This window comes from Hemicordylus capensis, chromosome 4, assembly GCF_027244095.1.
Source record: "Hemicordylus capensis ecotype Gifberg chromosome 4, rHemCap1.1.pri, whole genome shotgun sequence".
Classification (NCBI taxonomy): Eukaryota; Metazoa; Chordata; class Lepidosauria; order Squamata; family Cordylidae; genus Hemicordylus; species Hemicordylus capensis.
In genome coordinates this window covers 280,850,369-280,877,394 of record NC_069660.1, presented here as the reverse complement: position 1 = coordinate 280,877,394, position 27,026 = coordinate 280,850,369, and the positions used below count along the sequence as shown (strand labels likewise).

Here is a 27,026-nt window from a genome sequence, read left to right as displayed (position 1 = left end):
CTTTGTCAGGATCGAACTTGTAACCTTCTGGTTACAGGGCGGCAGTTTTACCACTGCGCCACCAGGGGCTCTTTAAAGAGTGAGACAACTCGAAGGGATGACATAACATCGTTTTAAAGGGAACTGTACTGGCTGCAGATATGTTTCTGGGTGAAATACAAAGCGCTGGTTCTTACCTATAAAGCCCTTAATGGTTTGGGTCCAAGGTACTTAAGAGAGCATCTCCTTTGTCATGAACCTTGCTGCCTGTAACAATCTTCTGGAGAGGCCCAATTACAGTTGCCACCAGCTTGTTTGGTGGCAACTCAGGACCAGGCATTCTCTGTGGCTGCCCTGGGGCTTTGGAATATATTCCCTGCTGAAATAAGAGCATCTCCTTCTCAGAAAAGACCCTCAAGATTCACCTGGAGGCCTTACACACAAGGTTTCTACTCCTAATCCCCTTCAGAAGAGAGTGTGTGCTTTCACACCAGCCAAACTTACCTCGCAGTCCCTTCAAAGTTTTTGAACCCACTCCACACACAAACCAGGCTTTGTGATGCGAATTCTAGCTTATCTCGACATATGTCCGGGTTTTGAAAATGCTGGTTTTAAGCTACTTTTTCTGAGAATGCCAGAGCAAATGGGAGAGGCGCTGACACAGAATCATTAGCATGATAAGAAGGCTACTCTCTTTACAAATGCAGATCTATTTCTGCAGGGAGCTCTCCCCCCCCCCCCCCAATTGGCTAGAAGGAAAACACTGACGCCTCCCATGTGGACTTGCTTCAAAAGAAAACCTAGAGAGAGGGGAGGACTGCCTAGAGGTGTATATATCAGGCAGTATAATAATATGATGAATGAATGAATGAATGAATATGTCACTTCTACACTCTTAGCTACATAACCCCTGCTAACTTGGCAAAGAGGCACCTTTTAACGTGGTGATTCTCTTTATTTAGCAAGGGAAGAGTAACTGGCCCTATCCACCCCCAGCACAGTACCTCCAGTGACTGTTGCTGGTCTCTCACCCATGTTTCTTTTTAGATTGTGAACCCTTTGGGGACAGGGATCCATCTTATTTATTTATTATTTCTCTGTGTAAACTGCCCTGAGCGATTTTTGAAAGGGCATTATAGAAACTGAATTATTAATAAATAATAATAATAATAATTACAAAAAGTAATATTACTGGGAACAGCCTATATTCTGCAATGATATCTATAATAATAACAGCAACAACATTGATAATAAAATCCAGCCATCCCAGGTCCTTGGGAAGGACTCGATGTCTGGATAAAACAAACCAGTCAATAATGCCTGTCTGACTGTGTAAACAATAATAAAATAAAAAGTCAAACATCACAAAGACCTGGCAGTGGCTTAAGAATGGCAACTTGAAGAAAGAAACAGAGGGTTTAATACTGGCTGCACAAGAACAAATGCAATAAGAGCAAAAGTAGAAACATCAACAACAAACAGCAAGTGCAGCCTTTGTAAAGCAGCAGATAAAACAGTGGACCACCTGATCAGCTGTTGTCAAAATCTCACACAGACTGACTACAAACAAAGGCATGACAAAGTAGCAGGGATGATACACTGGAACATCTGCAAAAAATACAAGCTACCTGTAGCCAAAAATTGTGTAATCTACAACAACAACAACAAACTCTTATTTAAACAATAAAAAGATTTACAAGGGCAACTATAGGTAGGAAGAGATATGAAGAGATCTGATTTGAATGTTGTTAGAAGTCATTCAGCCAGAAGGGCATGTATCTGTCATTTCCCAAAAAAACAATCCCAATGACAGAAAATATCTCTTCTCCCGTTTCTTACACATTTGTTTACCTTCCATATCAGAATTAGAATTAGTTTTTCTTCAAATTACCAAAAACGATAAATTGTGAAGCTGAGCATTATCAGCTAGCTTCCTAATGCAATAAGATTCTTTAAAAAATATCTCCCCCCAATACACACACAAATATATTTACCCCATACATTGCAACATTATAATAAACAGAAATACATGAACTCATTAGCTGTTCAACAGTGGAATCTACCCAAATTCCAAACACTGAAACTTGCAAGCATTGTATCTTGGCAATATCCAGAGCCTCACTCCTGCTTCCCAGCATTATACGTTCCCTTCCCAGCATTATATGTGGCCTCTCTTTTTTTTTAAGGGAGAGTTCAGCTACTAGGAAAAGTTAATTATTGGTGTTTTGTAGATCTATAGAATTGATTGCATTGGCTTTTTTCTGCACCATTTAAATGCATTTTTAATCTGCTGGAAGAAAACCTTTTTCTGTGATGGCTAAAGGTTCTGTAGTCTTTAAGCATTCTGCATGAGTAGTCAGGGCCCACTTCCTAAATCTTCACAATCATTTTATTTTATTTTTACCTCTCTCTCTCTTGTTCTTCTTTTATACTCCTCCCTCCCTCTCTCCCTCCTCTCTCTCTCACTCTGGCTTTTCCTGCTTTGTGGCATGGCCCACTTTAGCAGCCCAATTAGAACCCTTTTATTACATTCTTTTAGAGCTTAGTCAAGAATTAACGGCTGATGCACAAAGGCCTACTACTGGCAGCCATTTTAGATTTCTCTTTCTCCCTCAACACCAAGTATGGCCAAAACAGGTTTTGCAACTCCCCTTCTTCTCTGCCAGTAGGTAGAAGTCCCACACACAAAACTTCACAAAATTTGGGGAATGCTGTTTAATGAATCCTCCTTATTAGTTCACAGTTGGGGTGGGGGGAGCAAAAATAAACATTTGTTAAAATCCACTTTCAGAGTACTAGATACCTTTTTCCTTGCGTGAGAGTTCTTTTTTTTCTACTACCAAGTCTTAACATCTTCATACAGTTTTCTAAAGGCAAATGATAGACTCAGAGATAATAATTCTGTTTAGAATTACAAAACTAGATCCCTCTTACTTACAAAACACCAGCTCCCCTCTTGAGATTTGCTGAGCACCATGAACTCCTCTAGGCAGGCACTCAGTTACTGCATTCCCTAACTACATGCCTGGAAAGTGGAATCATAATTAAATGTGCATGTGGAGTCTTCTTTTTCTACAATATGCTGTGTTGTGGTTTTAATCAATACCATATTTAATCCAGGCTGCATCATGTGAAAACTATTATCTACTACTAGGTTTCACTTTGGTAACTTACAAACATTTAGGCATATGGGAATTATTTGAGTCGGTCCTGGGTTTTATAGACCATTGTGACAGGCAGCTGGAGTCTCAGCATCTCTCCCCTTCCACCACCAGTAGGGCCATGCATGCTTCTAAAAATCCTAAGAGCCTTCTCTTTTAGCTGCTGACTCCCAAGTTTGGAAGCAATCTCATCTCAAAGGTGATCTAACTTAATCCCTTTGAACAGCAGGATGTCCTAGAGTCCTGTTCAGGGGCTATTGTGCTTGGGTATGGTGTTGGGTATAGTGTTTTCCCAAGTATAGGGGAACAGGAATGCCAGGGGGCCACACAGTGTCCCAGATCACAAACAGGAAAATATATATGTTAAGCAAAGAGTGAGCTGTCATGATCCTGCTCCTTCGTCTATGGTCTTTTAAGGTTAGATATGGGAAACAGAGCACATATGCTCAGGGAATGCTGTTTGTTTGCTTGTTTTATGACCCTCAAGTTTCACTTTTGCACCCATAGTGCTGTTCAAACAATTGTTTCCCAAACAAATTCTGAGTCAAAAAATAAATAAGGCAGACAATGCAGTGTGCAGTGCTGGATGGTAGTGGTGTGCACGGAACCACGGCGGCGCGGTCCGGCACTAAGGGGGGTCGAACTTTAAGGGCGGGGGGGTAGTACTTACCCCTCCCACCACTCTTCCCCCTCCGGCGCTGTATTTAGAATTGAAGTTTTGGGGATGGCAGCGTTCCTCCCTGCCCTAACCCTAACCGGCAGGGAGGGACGATGCCGCCCCTGAAACTTCAATTCTAAATACAGCACTGGAGGGGGAAGAGCGGCGGGAGGGGTAAGTACTAACACCCCGCCCTTAAAGTTCGACACCCCACCCCCCTCAGTGCCGGACCGCCGGACCAGCCCAGTTCCGAACCAGTTCGGAGGCCTCCAACATGGCCTCCGAACCGGTTCGTGCACATCCCTACTGGATGGTATGTAATGCAACATGCTTGAGTTTTGATCATTATTCTTTTCTTCTTCTTTTTTACTCTTTTAATGATAGGATTTCGATGGGAGAGTTGGGCATCAGACATTCCTAATCCAGAAAACGGGTATATGGTATAAGAACAGTGATCAAATGTAGCATTTCGATGGTATTTTTTCATATCCCTTCAAATATATTCTCCCAATAATCCTTACAACAACCCTGCAAGGTAGGTCGGTATTAGTATTGTACCCATTTTGCAGATATGAGCTGAAGCTCAAGGATACTGGTTTGGCAAAAGTGGCTTGCTGAGGTAAGAATTAAACCATCATCTTTTCAGGTCTTATTATAACCACTATACTATAGCAATGTGCACAAACCTGTTCAGAGGCCCTTTTACGGGCCTCCGAACAGGTTCAAACACTGGAAGTTTCGAAGGCTCAGAGGCGGGGGGGCTTTGGACTTTAAGGGCGGGGGGAGGTGCACTTACCCCTCCCTCTGCTTTCCCCCCGCCAGCACTCCATTATGCCAGGCTCCTTCAGGGCGGCAGCATACTTCGTTGCCGTCCCGTCCCCTCTTTTGCTGAAAGTGGACGATACCTGGCCACTTTCGGCCAAAGAGGGGACGGGGCGGCAGGGAGGGATGCTGCCACCCCTAAGGAGCCTTGCATAATGGCGAGCTGGTGGGTGGGTGGGTGGGGAAGTGGAGGGAGGGGTGTGCACCCTACCCCACCCTTAATGTCTGATACCCCCCATCTTCAAACCACCCCCTCCCGGTTCCATGCACATCTCTACACTATACCATCTTTTTAATTAGCTTTGTACCAAGGAACGCAACATTATACCGACAACAAAGCTTGTAGAAACCTGCATGCAGCGTCAGATCTTCCATATTTTAGAGCCTAATCTTATGCTCTGTGTGCAGCAGGAAAGAAGAAAAAGAAACCCTGAACTTATGGCAATAACGGTATGGTTGAATAGGTAGCAAAGCAAGAAGTAGATTGAGCATTTTTTGCAACACCTTTCCCTTCCCCCCAAGAATATGCATATATGCTCGACCCTTAGATCAATTCATATGAATAGATTCGTTTTCTTTTAAAAACAGGAGTCCCTTGCCAAAGAAAAACAAAACCACACATTAAGACTGCAATCCTATGCACACTCGCCTGGGAGTGAGTCCCATTGAATACAGCGGTTGACGCACAGATCAAGGAAGCACCAGTGCAGCAAGAGGAGCAGACTAACAGCACTTGCAGATTAACTGCTGCACTAGAGAAGGCAGCCCTTGGGGACACATTTTTGGGTGGCACAGAGGGCTTCCTGGGGAAGGGGGAGTCATCAGAAATTGCCCCTTTCCTGGTGCACCGGTCTGCAAGTGCTGTTAACCTCTCGCTGCACCAGCGTTTCCTTGTTCCATATGTCTGCCAGTGTAAACATATGTACAATTAGCCTGTAGATTTTAGCCATAGTCAAGTCCTAAAATCATTTTCAAAAAAAGATATATCTAACAACCAGTAACACATCTAAAGTTATTTCCAAACATTCACTGAATGCATGGAAGGGACAAAATCAACATGGTACTCACTCTCCCCTCTCCTGACCGCTACATGGCCAGCTAAAGTTCTGAACAGAACCTCCATGTGTACAATTATAAGCAGGTAAGCATTGTACATGCAGCTAAGGACCCTGCCTTTTTAAGGTCCCAGTCACATGGGGTAAGCCTACGCATATACAACTTCACTTGTACACACATGGGCTCTACTAAGACCTTCAAAATAACTAGTGTGGTTAGGAGTGGAGAGAGAAGTCCTCTCCCTGTTCAACACACACAAATGCACATACACAGCATTATATTTCCAAACTAGCTCTAGTCATGCACACTGTGATTTGCATCCAAAGATGCATCCAGGCAGGTAATGACACCTGGATGAGTACTATATCATGTATTTGCATTCACATCAACTGTGTGAAGCCTTTCCACATACAGACCTCACAAACTCAGGTTGGTTTCATTTATCTCTGGTTTCACGTTTCTCACATATTTGGCTATTCCAGTATGATGAAAACTCATGCCCTTGGCCATTTTCTGCCCACCACCCATTGCCCTATACATTCCTGTATGTGAGTGGGCAAGATTGTTCTCCCTTTTAGAAAGTAGTGTCCAGCTCAAGGCCATTGCCTGGCAGTGTCTGAGAAGAAGGTCTGTTTTTTTGCCTGTCAGTCACAGATTGCCTCTCCTGCAATGGTGAAGAAGGGAAAAGTAAAGTAAAGACACAACTAGCTCTTGCAGCCCAGAGCAAATAGTGTTTAGAATGCCCACACAGGCAGTTTTGTCATGAAATTAGTTATGCCAAACTTCAGAAGCAGCTAAAAATGAGGGTTTCTGTTAGAAGTGCTGACACAATCTGAGGCATAGTGATGCCTTGATAAATGATGCTTCGAAGATACAGCAAGTGAATTCCTCTGGTGTTATTAGTGAGCCCCTGCTTGGGCTGAAGGCATGAACAAGGCCAATATTGTTACTTATCATTCAAAGCTAGCCTGGAGGGAAAAAGAAAAAAGAGAGAAAGAAAGACATGTGGCATCAAGAAAATGTAATTAATTTGGTGGTGTAAGCCTTCATAAATGATCAAGTATTCCCAATAGCAGTCCTGAAAAACTTACAGAGAACATGAGCTGCCTTTCAATTACTCAATTTGCCAGCCACTGGAATTCTTTTAAGGTGGTGAGATGCCGCCTGCATTAAAGATGCTGAAACCATCACCACAGCTGACACATTGCTCCACCTTTAATTAAGACTGTAATGTTCCTCTGGGCCATACAGAAGCTAGCAATCTGCGTCCAGAGGCTGTCACTCTCTTCTCTAATGGACTGCAGCACACAAAAATTAATTATAGGGGAAAGGTTGCTGTTCCAGCTGGGACTGAAGTCTCTAGATTCCAGAGCAAATGTTTTGCTGTGTTGATCAAGGTGGGAAGCTCTGTTTGCTACAGCCATTACAATATCCATATTTCACTTAGTTTGCACTTCCAGCGTTTAAAAGCCCTTCATACATTGAACTTCTGTGTGTGTGATTCAGTTATAATAGTTAAAGTTTTGCTCTTTCTTCTCCAAGTGGAGGGGTGTTCTTTTAACAGTCTTTTTTTTTTTTTTAAGTTCATGGGGAACATAGGAAGATAGGAAGCTGCCATATACTGAGTCAGACCCATTGGTCTATCTAGCTCTGTATTGTCTTCACAGACTGGCAGTGGCTTCTCTAAGGTTGCAGGCAGGAATCTCTCAGCCCTATCTTGGAGATGCCAGGCAGGGAGGGAACTTGGAACCTTCTGCTCTTCCTAGAGCGGCTCCATCCCCTAAGGGGAATATCTTACAGGGCTCACACATCAAGTCTCCCATTCATAGGCAACTAGGGTGGACCCAGGGGACAAGTCATACTTGCTACTCAGGCCTGACTTTAACTAGGGTTCACCCCTCTGGCCTGTTTTCAATGCCAGAACTCCTATCTCCCAAATCTTATGTTAGCTAGAAGTTGGTGTTTTTCTCCCCACTTGCACTTGAACAAGCAGAGGTTCTGACAATATCCTGAATGCCCTTCCTTCACCACTGTCATCACAGGAAGCTGCCTTATAACGAGTCAGACCATTGGTCCCTCTAGCTCAGTATTGTCTACACCAGAGCTGCACAACACAAATGCCCTGGTAGGCCGGAACCATCCACCACTTGGCATGCAGGGGCCGAGGTCAAATTTTTAGCACATTATTACATTACAATTAAACATACTATTAATTACTTGTGGATCTATTCCCACTGTCAATGGACCATAGTTTTAACCAAGGACAGTGGCCAGAGAACAGGTCCTGTCCTTGCTCAATCAGTGGGGCCCCTGGAGTGCATGCTGGCCCCAAACAAATGCCAAGTCCTCTCCTCTCCCTAAATTGTTGTTGCTTTCAGGATGCAATGCTAGGCATGCTTACATGGGAGTAAGCCTCACTGGAGCATATTTCTGAGAAAGCATGCACAGGATGGCACTATGAGGCAGTTTCCAGCTCCTATGTGGAAACTGGTGGCGCAGTGGTAAAACTGCCGCCCTGTAACCAGAAGGTTACAAGTTCGATCCTGAGGGGGCTCAAGGTTGACTCAGCCTTCCATCCTTCTGAGGTCGGTAAAATGAGTACCCAGAATGTTGGGGGCAATATGCTAAAAATCATTGTAAACCGCTTAGAGAGCTCCGGCTATAAAGCGGTATATAAATGTAAGTGCTATTGCTATTGCTATTGCTATGTTGCTGCAGGATACCTGGGGGCCAGTAAAATAGTCCCTGTGGGCTGAATCCGGCCCCCGGGCCTTATGTTGTGCAGGCCTGGTCTACACTGACTGGCAGTGGCTCTTCAGGGTTTCAGACAGGGGTCTCGCCCGGCCCTACAAGGAGAGCTGCTGCTAGTCAGTGTAGACAATACTGAGCTAGATGCATGAGTGGTCTGAGGCAGCTTCCTATGTTCCTGTGGCCACTGCGTTGGACCTCAGTGTTTGCCTAAGATTCTCTTTCTGCCTTCTCAAAAGCTGACCTGTGAATCCATCTGATAGCACCGTAGAACAGTGCTTGGGGACTAGTATTAATGCCTACCATTTGCACTAGAATATTCATCACTTTGTTCTTTTAGATGCCAGGCAAAGACCTTTTTGTTAACTCAGGCCTTTTCAATTTTGATTTTCAAATTTGATTTTTAACTGATTTTAAAAGAGATTGTATTGTGGGTGCATGTGCATCGATTGCTATCAAAATAACATCTACATTTTACAAAGATGGAATATGTGGTACATGATGTTGGTGGCACACAGCGATTTCAGAAACTGGACAATTAAGCCTTATTCAGGCATTTTGTAACCATATACACACTCCGTCTACAGTTACAACACCAACTAGCAATCCCTGCCTTCCATACCGACATAATCTTGCTCCTCCCAAGCCATGAATATATAATTAGTTTAAAGAGATAAATATTGTATGCTTTCCTATGGAATCCCTGAACCTCTTCAGACAAGCACTATGCCGGTTGTCAGAAACGGGTAGGGTTATATAGCACATCAGTATAGGTTGTAGGGATGTGCGAAATGTTTCGGGTACAGAACAAACTGTACCCGAATCTGCCTGTTTCGGGCAATTTGTGCATAAAATGTTTCAAAAGATTTGGCTCCAAAACAAATCGCCCAAATTTCAGAGCTGAGTGTTTTGCTGTTTTTGTCATCCATTTGTTTTTGTCATCCATTTTGTGGTGATCTCAGTGTGTAGTCTCCATTTTGTGTTTGAAGTCAATTTGAATTTCCTGCCCTTCCAGGCTTCAGATTGGTAAACGGAAGCATGGGCTGATCTGCTGACAATTGTCTCTTTGTTCCAGATTGGCTCTTGCAAGTGCTAAATGACCTCACATTGGCTAGGGGAAGGTCAAAGAAGGGGCAAGGGTCAGGGGGAGTTCAAGGAGGGATTTTCACAGAGATTTAAAGAGGCAGCAGCCACCATTCTGCCTTTCTGCCTCGTGGGAGGAGAAAAAGAGAGAGCGCCTTGCCTTGCCTTGCCTTGCCTTGCCGCCTATTGTTCTGCCTTGCCAGCTTGCCTTGCTTGCTAGTGCCACCCAGCCTGTCAGTGCCTGTGCCAGCCTGGGGTGGATTTTCTGCTGCATTCATTGCTTTTTTGTAGAGAAAAAGAGAATTCTAGAGAAGAAAAGAGAATTATATCTGATTCTTTTTTCACCCCCCTTCCTGCTGCTGAGAGAATCACTGCCTGCCTGTGCCAGCCACCAGCCCAAGAGTGCCTGCGGCCACTGGCCACTAGGCTAGCCAGTCAGCCCCCTCCCCCCGATTTTCCAGGCTTTTGCCCCAGCCCCACCCCAGCCCCATCTGAAGACTGAAGAAGAAAAAGTAGACTCTCCGAGACCAGACCACAGAAGTATTGGACGCAATGTGGGTGAAGCCTTAGACTGAGTGAGTAGTACCCATTACACACACACACACACACATACACACACACACACACACCTCTGGAATTGTGTATTCTTGGGGGGTTCTGTTTGGAGGGAGGTTTTGGGTTGCAATTGAATTTAAAACGTTGTGTGTTGTTTAGTTTAGAAGTTTAAATAGGGGTTCTGTCTGTAGGAGGGAGCCCTGTTAGCTAGTACTGGTAGATGGTTAGAAGGGTAGCATAGCCTTGTGGTTTTAAAAAACAATTCTGTCTTTTTCCCCATTCCAAAGATTTATTTATTTTTTGCATTTTTAAAAAACAGAAGCCTGTCCTCCAGCCCTCTGTGCCCAAAATATATATTAGTATTAATATTCTCTGCCCAGCAGCCTCCAGACTCTGAGTGGGCATACACTCCAGCCTCCTCACTGTGCCCACTTACCACCCACTCCCACCCCAACTTTGATTTAAACAAGCAACGGCTTCAGCCAGCCATCACCCCAGGCCAGTAGTCCAGCAACAGCAGCCTGTTGTGTCTGTTTCCTCTCTAGTGCCCAGCCCAGCGGCCTACAGGCTCTGAGTGGGCACAGACTCTAGCCTCCTCCCTTAGCACCCACCCCCACCCCCAACTGCAGGGGGCACACTCTACTGGTCAGCCCAGCCCCTGTTCTTCTCCCAACTGAGTGTCCCCTTCCCTGAGACACTCACCCGACTTCTGCCTCTTGCCCCTCAATTCTTTCAAAAAGGTTTTTTTTAAGGCAGGGTTTTAAAAAGAAGCCCCAAAAGAGATGGCTGGGAGGGGCGGAAGAGTGCCAGGTAGGGGGCGGGTTTTTCTTGGGAAGAGAGCTGGTCTTGTGGTAGCAAGCATGACTTGTCCCCTTAAGCTAAGCAGGGTCCACCCTGGTTATATATGAAAGGGAGACTAGAAGTGTGAGTGCAGTAAGATATTCCCCTTACGGGATGGAGCCACTCTGGGAAGAGCATCTAGGCTCCAAGTTCCTTCCCTGGCATCTCCAAGATAGGGCTGAGAGAGATTCCTGCCTGCAACCTTGGAAAAGCCACTGCCAGTCTGTGTAGACAATACTGAGCAAGATGGACCTCTGGTCTGACTCAGTATATGGCAGCTTCCTATGTTCCTATGTTCTTGCTGGTCGTGGTGGGTGGTGACAGGGGCCTATGCCCCAAGTCACCCCCACCCCTGTTCTGGTGCATAGACTAGACTTCTCTCATCTGCCTGGCCCTACACCAGGGACTGCAGCTGGGAAGCAGTTAGGGGAAGGGCCTCCCCTGTCAGGGAAGAGGTTCTTCCCGTGGCAGATGTGGAGGTGGTGCATGTGGAGCCAGCTGCCAGTCCAGCCAGATCCACCTTGCCACCCTCCCCACTGGGCCCTGTGGGGATTGCGGGCCCCAAGATTGCATCTGAGGCGGCCCAGGAGGAAGCCCCTGTGTTTCCTGCCCCTGGGACTTGGGCCAGCGCTGAGGGCAGTGATGGTGGCGTGCCCCAAAAGGAACCAGCAGAAGTGCTACCACTCAAGCAGGCCTGTGTCACTGGAGAGTCTAGCAGTGTGGTGTGGGATCACTTTGAGCTTTGCCCTTGTGATCCCAGCCATGCTGCCTGCACCCACTGCAAGGCACTTGTTAGCAGGGACAAGGATTCTAAGACTTCAGCACATCAGGTCTGCTGTTGCACCTGCGGCGGTGGCACCTGGGGGTCCAAACCTCTGCTGGAAGTGGCGCTAGGCCAAGTGCCTTCTCTAGCACTAGCAGCAAGTGGCTCCTGCTCCTAGGCAGGACAAACTGACTGAGCGGTTGGTGCAGCCTCTGGGGAAGTCATCTGATCGCCCAAAACCATATCTGATTACCCGGGCCATTGGGGAGATGATCGCTTTGGACGAACAGCTTTTTCATATCGTGGAGAATGTCGGCTTCTGCCGTCTGCTCCAGCTGCTTGCCCCAGAGTACAAAATGCCCTCACGCACCACCTTAAGTAGGAGGATGGTGCCCTCCCTGTACCGTGCATGCAGGGATGCTGTGTTGTGTGCAGCCGGGCCCAGCACCAGTGTGTACTTAACTGAGGATCTCTGGATGAGCCGCAGTGGACTGCACACTGCCTTCATGTCCCTGACACCCCACTGGTGGAGGCATGAGGGTGAGGGGACATCTGGCTCCGCTGGAGCTGTATCAATATCCTCCCATGCAGGCAAGCCTTCTTGGGGAGTGTTGCATGTTGAGGCGATGGACACAGATCACAGGACGGACAACCATGGACTGACAGGTGGGGACTTGGCTACCTGGGGAGCCAAACCTCTGCTGAGGCTTCATGGTCACTGACAATGCAGCCAACATTAGTAAGGTGGCCAGGCAGGTTCAATTTGTGCACATCGCGTGCGTTGCACACACACTTTGAACCTGGTGGTGCAGGATGTTCTTGGGCTTAAGGAGGCAAAGTCCAAGTGCCAGCAGAAGTTAGGTTTAGTTCCCGCCCCAGAACCTGCTGCTTCCATGGCTGCTCTTGTGGATCAGTGCTGCAAGATTGCTGGCCACTTCCACTGGAGCGAAAAGGCAAGGCGAGACAGATTGAGCTGGGCCTGCCTAAACACCTGATCCCCCAGGATGTTCCTACCCGGTGGAACTCCACCTTTCTCTTGCTCCAGTGCCTGCAGGAGCAAGAGGGAGCCATCCACAATCTGGCAAAGCATAGTGGCTTGGATGTGTGCGACCTGTCCACTGCAGACTGGAAGCTCATTTCCAAGCTGGTCTTAGTACCCGGGCCGTTCTATGTTGCTTGTATACTGAGGCAGCTACGCTGAGCCAGGCTTTGCCCATAGGTCTTCTCCTCAAAAAGACCATGGGTGATTTCCAGGCCACTCTGAACACTGGGGACGCAGTCGTCCTGGCAGGCCGGCTGAGGACTGGGGTAATGGAACAGCTCACAACACCTTTGGGTGCATCTGCATGACATCTCCTGGCACGCATCTGCGACCCAAGGATGAAGGGCAGAGCTGTCACCCCTGACCAGCTGCCCAGGTGGAAGGACCTCCTGGTCGAGCACATCAGGCATGCAGAGGAGAAGAGGCTAGGTGCAGACGACCAGGAGGAGGGGGCTGGTGTTCAGCCTAGCAGTGTGCATTCCACCCCCAGCAGCACTGCCACCACCACCACTTCTTCCCAGTGAAGCAGTGCAGTTTCTCTGGCAGTGGCACCAATGGAGCGGCCAGTGTCACCTCCGCATTCCGCCACCCGGTGGTTCACAGAGGGCTTCTTTGGTGCCTTTCCAGGGCGACAGGAGGAGCCTGCCGCTCCCTGCAGCTGTGCTGAGCAGTCTGTTCTGCTGTACCTGCAGGAGCCGGTAGAAGGCCAGGAGATGGAGCCATGCCAGTTTTGGGCAACACATCACCATGTCTGGCCGGACTTGGCAACCATTGCTGGCCAGCCTCTCATGCCTGCCAATCAGTGTTTCGAGCGAGAGGTTGTTCTCTATGGCTGGGGACGTAGTGATCCCTCTGCGCTCACATCTGGATGCTGAGATCTGTGGAACCCTCCCTCTTGCAGGAGCACCTGCTTGCCAGTCCTGAGGGCCGGAAGGCAGAAGTGGCACACCATCCATCACAGAAGCAGGCTGCTGCATGTGCAGGCACAGGAATGTTTCTGGGATGCTGTCTCACACATGCTTACGTCAAACTACACACACACACACACACACACACACACACACACACACACGAGGGGAGTACACTGTCACAGAGGGTTTGCTTTGTTTCTCTTTAATGTTGAATAGTGTTTGTTTGATTTGTTTCAACAATGTGTTCTGAGTGTAGATTCTCTGGTAGCAAATGGGAGTGGGTTCATTGTTTGTCATTGAAAATGAATCCTCTCTTATTTTCTACCAGAGAATCTACACTTAGAACACCTCAGAAACAACAAAACCCAGTACCCCACGGGCTTGTAGGTATGGGGGTGGTTGGCACCCTATGTGCACTACACCACCACTTGCTCTGGACCACCCCAGTGCGCCCCATGTGGAGCTATGGGGCTGCTGAAATCCTCATTATCCCCTATGGGGGGAAGCTTAAAGATGCGTAAACTTCAGAAATTCTTTTAAAATCGCCCCTCTGCCCAATTCCTTTTAAATCTGGAAGGTAGAAGGCACCCATTGGGGCACTACCACCTGCCCCACTCTTCTGCCTCTGAAACCCCCTTTTTGCCCCAAATCTGCCACAAAGACATACCATCTTCAAAAATTCTTTTAAAACCAGCCCTTTGCTCAATTTCTTTCAAATTTAGGTGGTAGCTTCCACCCATTGGATGCTACCACCCTCCCCACTCTTTTGGCCCCAGGTCCCTTTTTTAAAATCTGAATTGATTGAAAATTTGGGTACAAATCGAATCTCGGGTGATTCGGGGGGGTGTCAGATTTGGACCCAAAACAAATCGGGGGTGTTTCGATTCAGGTACAAATTTAAACAAAAAAATTGATTTCTGCAAATCTCTAGTAGATTGTGGGGCTTTCAGGTTCATGTTGTAACTGTGTACACTGTAGAATATACAATGTACAGAATTCTGAATTGGGTTTTATACACAGACAGTGCAGTAAAGGCAGGAAGTAGGGAGATAAAAGCCCTATTCACACATTATGTTTGTACAATGAGTGGACAGTGTACACAGGTATAGATTGTACATAGATACAATTATTTACATGTGTTATGTTGGATGCAGTGCACAGCAGTACACTTCCTCTCTGTACCATGCATTTGAGGGGCCTGTACCCAGGTTCACTCTTAAAATGAATGCAGGTGCAGTCATTCACACAAACATATGTACATGTATACAGACATCTGTAGACTTACACAACATAATGTCTGAATAGGGCTAAAGAGGTAGTGAATTGTGGGTGTAGATACTGCAGCTATTCCAAACCTCTTTGTGAGTGAATTTGGTTGTTTGGACCACTGCATATATAGCACAAGTTCACATTATGCCAAAAGAGCAATTACATAATAGCTCAATCCATGTGATATTGTGGTGAAACTACATGGAAATAGTTACTTTCCACTGACTACAGTATCTTAAGTGTGTTCTGTGAAGCAAGAGGGTTATATCAATTGTTTACAGCCATCCTATTACCACTTGGCTACCCTTTCTCAATTTAAACCCCTGATTAAAATCAGATTTAAAACCTACAAAGATATTTGGGGATTAATTCATTAACTGATTAATTATACAGGCGAATTGGTTAATGCTTACAGCTCTCGTAAAACAAATATCAAGTCTTAAACCTGAGTACCCACTCTGCAAGTCTGAACCTAGATTTGCTTTAATCGGGAAAGAGAAATGTAATCTGTGTCCTTGTGTTGTTGATGCCATTAAGGTAATTGATTTCCTCCCTGTAACTCATGTCCCTAGATACCAGTCCTTATCATGAAGAGAGATGGGAGGGAAGGATTGACAATTAGTACTGTGATCCTGGCCACAGTAGACTGGCTAGGAAAAACTTGTTTTCCCTGGCTGCTTCTCATATTTACCTGTTTGTTTTGTCAGACATGACACACAGATATTGCTCTACGAGGGTTGGGTGAATTCACAAAATGCCATTTTAATACGATTATTGCAATGGTTATGTGATAGCCTGAGTCTTTGAAGCTGTTCTCTCATAGTGGTGCTCTTGGGGCCAGCCCTTCCACTAGGCAGACCCAGATGATTGCCTAGAGCACCATTTCTTAGGTGCAGGGGAGGGGTGCATAAACAGTGCCAGAAGATAGCACTGCCAATTATTCCTTCTTTGCACTCCTGAAACATAGTGGTGTACAACTGCAATACATAATACTGCACCTACTCCACAGAGGGCCTGCATATTCTTCACCCCAAAATACACAGTCAACTTTGTTCATTGCACCTCAGCCCCCAATAAACGGCTGGTCTCATAAGCTGCACCCCCTCTTTTCAATACAAATTGCCTGCCTCGGCATTCATTTCCAAAAATAAGTGGCCTCAGACTGGATTTCCAAGTTAACAGCAGCAGCTTCTTTTCATTTCTCTCTCACTGGCTAGTCAGTTCACTGGTCAACCACGCAGACTGGTCATCTGGCCTCATGGTGGAGCAGCCTATTCAGCTCCACACTTTTTTTGTGGAAAGGCTTAGTGAGGGGAATGGAGTTTTGCTCTCTCGTGGTCAAAGCTAGCATGGAAGTTTATCTCATGGAATAACTGTAGCCCCTTAAAAGACAGAATTGCAGGAAGCTTGATTCTCATCAGGAATTGGGTGAGTTCAAGGAAAAGGGGATTCCGCATAGGGAGCAGTTTAGTCAGACTGTGCATTAGGAACTTATATTTCTTTGTATTTGTGTGCTTTTGCATATTCCTGATACTTTTATATTATTGTTTAGCTGCAACATAATTGAAATAAGAAACAACACACAACAATACGCTCAACACACCTAAGGCATTGCAAAAGCCTCTGTAAACATTTAAGCGTGCATAAAAACAACCTATATTTGTAACTTACTAAGTATTTTTAACTGTTTCTAAAAACTGAGTCAGCCTCAGATGGAACCAGTCTGTAGTAACTGCAAAAGACTCTGAAACCATTTAAGCATTCTTAAATGCAACCTATTACTAAAGTTTGAGACAACCTATTTTTGTAGCCTTTTGAATAAAAGTTTTCTTTTTCTGTTTTCTTTTCAATTTTTACATGTTTCTCAGAGTGGGTTTTAACACAGTAGAAGAAGGGGGTTTTATTTGGTGCAAACATGTCCTCAGGAACTAGCAGCTATCAGCTTTTGTCGTTCCTTGTAAGCTTACACATGGAAGGTTTTTTATTTTTTTTATTTTTCCAGTACCCAGTTATAGAGGGACCTTGGTTTACAGCACCCAATCCACTGGTCTGGTTCGCTGCAAGTTTTAGGGTGCTTGGTGGCAGCATTTTGAATCTACCGGTAATACAGAATAGTTTTATGAGAAGCCCACTCAAGCAGCTCAGCAGGGATGACTCGGCATTTTCCCCCCTCACATGATTTGCTCTGAGACAAAGGCTTTAATCCACTACACCATCAAAGTGAAGAAAACTTCTCTGGAGCCTGTTACTCCCCCTGACTGATCAAAATGCCACCACTTATTCAGGTGGCTGCCTCTGGTACAGTGATTTGTGTATCTATATCTGGAATGTCAATGAGCTCCAGTGTGGCCATTGTATGTATTAAGGGAAAGTTCACATGATCATGTTCTTTATTAAAATGATAAATGTATGGTGAACAACAGCTCCTCAGAACTTCACCGGACATCAATGCAAACACAATACTTTCCAGTCAATGCAGAGAGCATCTTCAAGGTTGGTGCACACATTATGTATATTTTTAGATTGTGAGCCCTTTGGGGACAGGGATCAATCTTATTTATTTATTATTTCTCCATGTAAACCTTCCTGAGCCATTTTTGGAACGGCGGTATAGAAATCGAATTGTTGTTGTTGTTGTTGTTGTTGTTGTTGTTGTTGTTGTATCATCTACCAGGGGAAAGTAATTGGAAACAGCCTCCCTGTGGTGAATGACTCCAGTCTCAGCTGTAGCATTTTGAAGTGGTACAGAGGCCAAGGTAGTGCCTCATTGGGGGAATAATAATAAGGTATCATCTACCAGGGGAAAGTAATTGGAAACAGCCTCCCTGTGGTGAATGACTCCAGTCTCAGCTGTAGCATTTTGAAGTGCTTACCACAGAAATACTTGCTATCCCATTAAGAGTCTCTACTGCTCCGCTGGCATAGTGCTACCTCAGTCGAGAAGTGCATGGAGACTTTTAGGGTGATCTCCATGGTTAGCACATCTAAGCATTAATGCTGGGAAGAGACCATTCACCTTGAGAATGTTTTTACCAGCATCCCCATATTGAATATAATGTATGCATCAGCCCTTAGTCGTGAGTCATCAAGTGATGAGTTATCAAGTGATGACAGATTCTGAGGGTTGTATCTCCATGATGGAATCAGGCCTACCTGCTAATCACCTTTTCTCTCTCTCCAGTCCTCGATATGTTTTTTCTTCATTTCCCCCTTTCACCATTCTTCATTTTCTTCACTTTTGCACAGGAAAGAGTTTCACACAAAGAAGGACAAAAAGGATGAAAGACAACAAGAAAACAAAGAGCCGAGTCTCACGATTGGTGAGACTCGCCAAAATGAGGTAAGCGGGGAGAGCGGGCTTGGAGCTGGTGGGGGTTGTGGGGATCAGGGGCCACGTGGCCCCCAGAAGTTCCAGGATGCCCCATGTGAGCACACGGGGCATCCTGGAGAGACCCCCAGGGCTGGGAGGCTTGTTTCAGCCTCCCAGCGGGTGTCTCCTCATATTTTGCTGTGCTGTGGCAATACACTATCAAAAAGATGGGGTTAGCGGAAGCGCTCGCTCCGCTAACCTTATCTAAGGGGAGGGGTAAGTTAGCGGGTTACCTGCTTTGGAGAAACCAGGCTTGCCTGCAAGCCTGGTGGTTCTCACATTCTCACATTCTGCAAAAATTGGGCTAGGCTCCCTTAGCCTGATTTTGGCCAATCGTGAGAATAGCCTCAAAGTGTGTATCCACCCCACCCCACCACCCCATAGCAAGTTGGCAGTCATGCATAAATTGAGCTTAAACCAAGAACAAATGGGGCAATGACTCCTATGAAAGGGACAACAATAAACACAAGGAAATTCTAGTTACCAAACTGGCCAAGAACAGCTCTGCCGGCTCACCTGTGAAGGAGAAGCTTAGCATCAGGGCCCTTACTGAAAGCACTAGTATGGTAAGAAAGTGGATCATTGGTCCACAGCGAAAGTGGTTCATTGAGTATTCTGCAATAATGTGAATTCTGACTAGACATTTCTGGAACACAAAGACGTCCTAATTGAGATAGTGCCTGTGGTTGGGACCATATTGGCCACACTCTCTCTCTCTCTCTCTTTTTTTTTGCAAATTCAATTTTTATTGATTTTAATAATAGCAATATTATCATTCATTAAAAATATACACATAAAAGGTGGACTTCCCACTCACATTTCTTCGTGAATCAACAACTATAAAATTTACCCTTGCTATGATAATAATTCAAAACATAAGTTCAAACCCTTACAAACATAATTAATCTAACCAACCTGCGATTTATACTAAATTTCAAACCCTGCTGTCAAGTCCATAGTAGGTAATTCTTTAGATACAACAAAAATGGTTTCCAATCTTCTTTAAAACATTCCAAGTTTTGATCTCTTAATAGTGCTGTAAGTTTTGCCATCTCCGCATATTCCAAAATTTTTAACAGCCAGTCTTCTTTTGAAGGCAGTTCACTAGACTTCCATTTCTGTGCATATATAATTCTAGCCGCCGTGGAGGCATACATAAAAAATGTTAAATTGGTTGTAGAAATTGCACCTTGTGTTATTCCCAGCAGGAAGGATTCTGGCTTCTTAGGAAATGTCATTTTAAATATTTTCTTTAATTCATTATATATCATATCCCAATAGGCTTTAGCCTTCCCACAGGTCCACCACATATGAAAGAATGTGCCTTCAAAATGTCCACACTTCCAGCATTTGTTTGAAACATTTTTATACATTAATGCCAATTTTTTTGGTGTCAGATACCATCTATACATCATTTTATAATAATTTTCTTTGATAGCATAACATGCAGTAAATTTTAAATCATTTTTCCATAACTTTTCCCAGGCTGCCATTTCTATATTACGCCCTGCATCTTGAGCCCATTTTATCATAGTCGTTTTAACCACTTCGTCTCTTGTTCCCTCCAAAAGCAACAGTTTATACATTTTAGAAACTAATTTTTCATTATTTTGACATAATTCCTTCTCAAAATTTGAAGTCTGGTCCTCAAATCCGACTTTAAGGTCCTTCTTATACATCTCATTTAACTGATGATACTGAAACCAATCTCTAACCAAATCTTGTATTTCAGTTAAGCTTTTTAACTTACAATCCTTTTCCTGAAAATGTAACAAATCCCTATAGGTACCCCAGCACATTTGCATATTTACTTCTTTACGTGATAAGGCTTCAATCGGAGATACCCATAACGGAGTTTTAGGTTCAAACCAATTTTTGTATTTTAACCACACCCTCATTAAACTCCTTCTCACATAGTGGTTCAAAAAATCTTTATGTATTTTACTTTTTTCATACCACAAATACGCATGCCAACCAAACCTTCTGTCAAATTCTTCTAAATCAAGAATTCTAGGATTTCTTAGCCATTCTTTTAACCATGTCAAACAAACAGCATCAAAATACAACCTTAAGTCTGGCAAGTTAAGACCACCTCTTTCCTTTGCATCTGTTAGATTCTTAAAATTAATTCTTGGTCTTTTCCCCTGCCAAACAAACTTAGTTATGTCCTTCTGCCATTGCTTAAAACAAGTTAAAGTGTTAATTATGGGAATAGTCTGAAAGAGAAACAACATTTTAGGCAGGACATTCATTTTCACCACTGAAATTCTTCCCATATTGGCCACACTCTTGTGGCTTGCAGCTTTGGAAATAATTTCCATACACAGAGAGCTTTAGAAATGGTTACAGAAGCTGAGTATGTTTCTGTAGAAGAGAAGACTGAGAGGAAATATGATAGCCACCTGCAAATATCTAAGGGCTGTCACATAAAAGAAGAAGCAGACTTGTTCCTTGTTGCTCCAGTCCTGAGGACTAGAACCAGTGGGTTGAAATAACAAAGCAGATTTACTACGATGAATAGTTATATACTGCTTTTCAACAGAAGTTTCCAAAGCAGCTGACAAAGAAAGAAAGAAAGAAAGAAAGAAAGAAAGAAAGAAAGAAAGAAAGAAAGAAAGAGAAAATAGCTCCCTGTCCCCAAAGGGCTAACAATCTAAAAAGGAATAATAAGATAGACACCAGAAACTGCCATTGGAGGGATGCTATGCTGGGGATGGATAGGGCCAGTTGGATAGGGCCAAAGAGGCTGGACAGCCATCTGTCAGGGGATGCTGTAGCAGTTTCCTGCACTGAGCAAGGAGTTGGACTAGAAAACCTCCACGGTCCTTTCCAACTTGAACATTCTATAATTCTCCAATTTAAATGTGAGCTGCACATTGTGCAACTAAAAAAGTGAGGCTGCAAGAAAGAACAGTGAGCAGGAAATGCATTCGTGTGTACATGGCCATTTTCAGGGATCTTGCTGCTTTCGTCTTGCCTGGAAGATGATTCTACTATATCTAAAAGATTCATAGCAGCATATGGTAATGCACTGTCAATTGTTTTCAAGGTGAGTTGAAAAGAAACGTTTTATATAACCCTGCTAATAATGGAAATTAAGAGGGGGGAGGTTTTGATAGAGATCAGTATAAAATATTTACATGTACAAATATGTCATGAGGTGAATTGTTTCTTCCATTACATACCATAGATGTTAAGATGATATTTAAATTTCTAGGGTTCCCTTCTACTGTCACTCAACAGCAACAGCAGCAGCAGCACACTCACACACAAACACACACACATCATGGCAGCACCTGAGATAATAATTAGACAAAGAAGCACAGCTGTAAGTGTTCAGCAAGGTTGCAGTTTGCAATTTGAATAGTCTTAAGAAGAAATTACATAGCAATGGAAACCGCATTCACAAGGAGAATGCAAATCAGATGCAAATTGACTCCTATTTTATTTGTCTGTTCTTTGTTTCTGTCTAATAGCAGCAGAGGTAATTGATCATGTGTACCACATTACCTTTTAAAGCTCAGTGCCTCCATTATTCAAGGTGATTTCCTAGGGGAGGAAGAAATGGAAAGTTCCTGAGAACAAAACAACCTCATTTTGGTTAGTGTGAAAGACCCAGAATATAGCAAAGTAGGAATCGAGCGCATCACCACGAAACAATCAGAGTGTCCATTTTATGAAGCCTCCCAGAAATGATTTGTCTGTAAAGTGTCTTCTTCAAGCAGGCACGGTGACTCCGTTGGACAGGCAGTAAGCTGAGTATTATTTGCATCCTGAGCAAATGGAAGACAAGTCTATCAATTTAGAGGCAGGTTGACTCTGAATACCAGGAGCATGGTAGGGGTCAGGGGCAGAGCTGTAATCATGCACACAGAACCCATGTGCAGCTGTCGGTGCTGCATGGCGCCACTTCTCCCCTGCCACTGTGGGCACCTGGCAGTGCCCCTCCCTCCAGGCAGTGGTGGCCTCCCTAATGGAGCAGCCTAGAGTAGGCTGCTCTTCCTCCACTGCTCAGCAAGCTGCCATGCATATGTGACAGCCAGCTGAGTGGTTGGCATGGCACTTGACTGCCTTGCCGACCACTCGAATGGCTGCTGTACATGTGCAACAGCAATCTGAATGGTGGCAGCAAGGCAGCCTACCCCGTGCTGCTCCATCAGGGAGCACAGTGGCATGAGCATAGCATCCATTGGACAAGGGACATTTGTCCCATGGTCCAGAGGGCCAGGGTGCCCACAAGGTTCGGGGTGAACCCTGCCGCTGCCGCCCTTTCCACGCCAGGTGCTGGTGCCCTGCAGCTGGAGTGCACATGTGCTTTCCGCGCATGATGGGAAGAGGAAGCATGTAGGGGCTGGGCTTCCTTTATCCTCCCCCTGACCTTCCTCCTCCCAGTGGACCACCCCTCACCGCCCTCAATGCTCCTGGCCACTGCAACCATACTTCCCGGCCCTGATCTGCCATCCCAGCAGATGACAGCAACCTCCAGCAGCCCTGCATCTGGCTAAGCTCCACGCCGTCAAGCCGGCACTGCTGCTGGCCATGGTGGCGGCCACCCTCCCACTCTGTACTGAACGGCCCAAGCAGAAGGTGAGTCCAAAAACTGGCGGAGGGGAAGGCTTGGGTGGGTTAGGTTCTGCGTTTGATGTCAGACGCAGGTGATGATGCTTGGGGCACTGGGGCACATGTGCACTTTGTGCACATGATGGAGACCGCCTAGCTGCAATTTGTCCCCCAGCCACCGAGAAGCTCACTATGTGCAGTAGAAATAGAAGGGGTACTGCACTTCTATGACGCTCGCTATGTGCAGAAGCTCGCTACATGCAGTAGAAATAGAAGGGGTACCGCAGGGGGAATGGGTGGCCCAAACACGGGCCTCCTATGCTCTCCCTAAGCCACTGGTGGGGTCAATTAATGAGACTTAGGTTAGCCATAACTAACTTGTCTCATTTATTTCAGTGGGGCTTAATCATAACTAGCTTAGTCTTGATGGTGGCCATCATTATTATGATTATCTGAAATATCATCAACGTACTTCACAGAATAATGTAAGGAGAGGTCAGTGCCTCAAGAATTTTCACCTAAATTTTGATAGTAATCGAGACATGATAGGGAGTGAGGAAGAGGAGGAGAGAGAAAAGAGAAATGAACTTCAGAATTAGAACAAGGAGAAGGCAAAGAAGGGAGCATTAATAGAGAACAATCTTTGTCTGCATATGATGAATTGTGATTTTCCAAACACAACAATTTAAAATGTTATCTAGAAGCTGTTTATTGAGCTATGATGGATTTAAAAGAGAGAAGGATGAAAGATTCCATCTCTTATTTCACTAAGGTCTTCTCCCTAGTGATAACCAGCCTTAATTATCTAGGGGCACATTTAGATGATACTCTAAACAAGCCCCTTAAAAACATGAGGAAAAGGCATAGGCATGCCTGGTTGGAGTCTTCCCTCCAACCAGGCATTCAGGCACATCAGTTGAATCATATGAATGGAGGTTCATCCAAAAATTGCCCTTCTACATCCAGGTTTAATACTCAGAGCAATATATAACCCCCACTGTGGAATTTGGTGATGGTGCACCAGTGAATGGGGTGGGTGGGGAGATTTGTGCATTCATGCATCTTCTCTACATATTTAAAAGGCTCTTTCAGAATATTGACCAAACCAGTTCCACAACCCCTTGCTTGTTTAACTTCTACTATTGTTCCACCTACAAAATAAATGAAAGAAATATTCATGTGGATATTCTTATTTTTCTCTTTTTTTTGTTAAATCTTTTTGTCAAATCTTTTTCTTAGGGCCTGTGCAAAAAATCTTCTCTCTATATATAATTATCTTAAACATACCCGTCGCTAATCCCATGTGTGGCAGCTCTCATGAGAGTTTGCGAGCAGCTGCCTGAAAGGATAGCGACGGGGATGGGGAGAAAATAGGGATGCTGGCCAGTGGTGCAACAGCCCGGCCGGTGGGAGCAGGAAGCTGTGGCGGGCTGGGCCAGCCGGTGGGATCAGGAGGCCGCTGCCAGGAGTTGGAGGGCAGGTGGGAGGAGGTGGCAGGCTGGCTTTCCAGCCAGCCCGCCAGCCAGAAAGCACCAGGGGAGTGGAGAAGGAGGGAGAGAAGAAGCTGGTGGGCTGGCCGGCTGGCCTGAAAGCACGGGGGGGGAGAAGTGGGCAGGGGAGAAGCGGGCGGGCTGGCCAGCCAGGAAGCCAGATGGGGGGAGGGGAGAAAAAGGCAGCAGTGGTGGGTAGGCCGGCCGGAGGCGCTGATGCTCTATGCCCGGCCCAGCTAGTATATATTTAGTTCATATTCATATTCAATACTTTGTTTGGAAAGCCACTTTGTTTTATTACTTCATGGGCATATGCTGCTTTGTTCTATTCCTGATTCAAAGGGTGACTTGAAGTGTTAATCTCAGTTTGATACATACATTCATTCCCCCTTTGCATACGAAGAGAGAACATCTTCTTCGTCATGAGCCCCATTGCCCACTGATATCATCCAGAGGGGTCCATTTGCAGCTGCCAACAGTCCATTTGATGGCCACACAGGGATGGGACTTATCTGTTGCTGCCCTGAGGCTTTTGAATGCACTCCCTGTTGAAATAAGAGCCTCTCCATCTCTGGCAACTTTTAAAAAGTCCCTAAAGCCTTATCTTTTCACCCAAGCTTTTTAATTTAACTGTGGTTTCAAATTGTTTTAAGGTTTTTACTTTTGTATTTTAACTTGTTTTATGTTGTTATAAACCACCCAGATATGGAAGTTAGGAGAGATATACAAATTTGATAAATAAAGTTTCCAGTACTGATCTCTTGCCTTTCATTCTGAAGAGCCAGTGCGGTGTAATGGTTAGAGTGCTGGACTAGGACCGGGGAGACCCGAGTTCAAATCCCCATTCAGCCATGAAACTAGCTGGGTGACTCTGGGCCAGTCACTTCTCTCTCAGCCTAACCTTCTTCACAGGGTTGTTGTGAAAGAGAAACTCAAGTATGTAGTACACTGCTCTGGGCTTCTTGAAGGAAGAGCAGGTTATAAATGTAATAATAATAATAATAAAGTGTATACAGGCAACAATTTTACAATCCTAAGAGGACTGATTTGATTATTCCACTCAAGAAAGCCCTGATGGAAAATGTTGCATGGGTTATCTTCAGAGAGTGTTAGGTATGAATAAACTCATCAGCTTCATAGTACCAACAGAGAGCTTTGCTCACAGCTCCAGTTTTTGAGACAGATTAATTCTAGATGTGACCAGTAAGTCCAAGCAGGCTGCTTTCCAAACTGAGGTCAACATGGCAGTAAAATCAGCCATCCACTCCCCCAACATTCTGACACTATCTCTTAATTGTGTTTTCTTGTTTAGTCAAGGAACAAGATAATTAAGAGACATTGTCAATGGAACAGGTTGGCACAGGCAGGAAGTCTCTGCTGTTTGATAAATGCCAAGGCATTTATCAAGTGAACAAATAAACATTGGTGCAATTGCTCTGGTGTTTGTTTATACTAATGTAGAGCAGAATGATTCCATGGCAATGCCTTTTAGGCTATGGTTATCAGTTGATCAATAACAATGCAAAGGATGTCCTACTTCAAACATTTCTGCTACCTTCTACAGAGGATTACTGGATAGCACACCGAAAATTACTATGTTGTTGTGCATGTTGTTGTGGTTACTTTGCAGACTATGCATTTTCTTATCTTATGCTCAATATGCAGGAAGAAGCAACTGCTGGATTTGCCCTCCATGACAACAATCAAACAAAGCTATATACAAGCATGGGAGATAATTATGCATGCAGCCAGGGGATTCCTTGAAATTTTCTCTGCAGGCACTTGCATTACTTATTTATTTATTCAGTTTCTATACCGCCCTTCCAAAATGGCTCTTACAATTAATTATTTTAAGTCATCGGTTTGTGGGAATCATAGTTCCCTCTTGCTTAAACTGTGGACTAGGAAATGGGGACTAAACATAATATTTGGTTAGAACACGGGACTTTGTTTAGGAAAATCCAAATCCAGCTTTTGACAGAATTTTCACTGCACATCTGGATTTAGGTGACCTTAGGTGATTTGTGCCATGTTGGGGCCAAAGCCTTTAATTACACATTCACTATGAATATGGCAGAGGAATGCCCATGCCAGCACTGGTGAATGACTGGCCTGAAATGCCACCCTCCCCAATTTAACCCATGCATTCATAGACAACAAATCTTGGGTGGTGGCATTTTGGCCAGGGGACAAAATGGGGATAAAAGTGGGTTAAATGGTGGTGTTATTACTGGTGTCAGCAGTGGTGCTGCTTACCACTGGCCACCATTTCCCCCCATAATGCCACATCATAACACAGGAACATAGGAAACTCCCTTATACCCATCCAGACCTTTGGTCTATCTAACTCAGGATTGTCTATGCTGACTGGAGGAGGCTTCTCCAAGGTTTCAGGCAGGAGCCTTTCCTAGCCCTAACTGCAGATGCCAGGAAGTGAACCTGGGATCTTCTAAATGCGAAGCAGATGCTCTACGACTGTGCTATGTCCTCATTTCCATAACACACTGGGTTGTTTTAGATGAGATACCAGCCACAACACATGGCCACACTGAGAGCACACCTGCCCTGATGGGGGACATCCTGATGCATTTAAACAGGTATTGAGAGAGCACTGGGAGAACAGGTATTGGAAGAACAATACAAAACAGACTGTGAGAAGCTCCAAAAGGATCTCTTCAAACTGGGGAAGTGGGCAAAAAATGTAAGCAAGTGTGATGTG

At 44.9% G+C, this 27,026-nt stretch overlaps 1 long non-coding RNA gene across 2 annotated transcripts in view; it reads right to left on the bottom strand.

Annotated features, from left to right (window-relative positions):
* LOC128325324 (uncharacterized) overlaps positions 1-3,110 on the bottom strand; it is a 138,751-nt gene extending 135,641 nt beyond the window's left edge. The window contains exon 1 of one of the 2 annotated variants that reach the window (XR_008307379.1): positions 2,918-3,110. This is a non-coding gene — a long non-coding RNA (uncharacterized LOC128325324). Of the gene's footprint in view, positions 1-2,383; positions 2,431-2,917 lie in introns of those variants that run through there. The other variant, XR_008307380.1, reaches the window with a different exon arrangement.
* Positions 3,111-27,026: the final 23,916 nt, after the last annotated feature.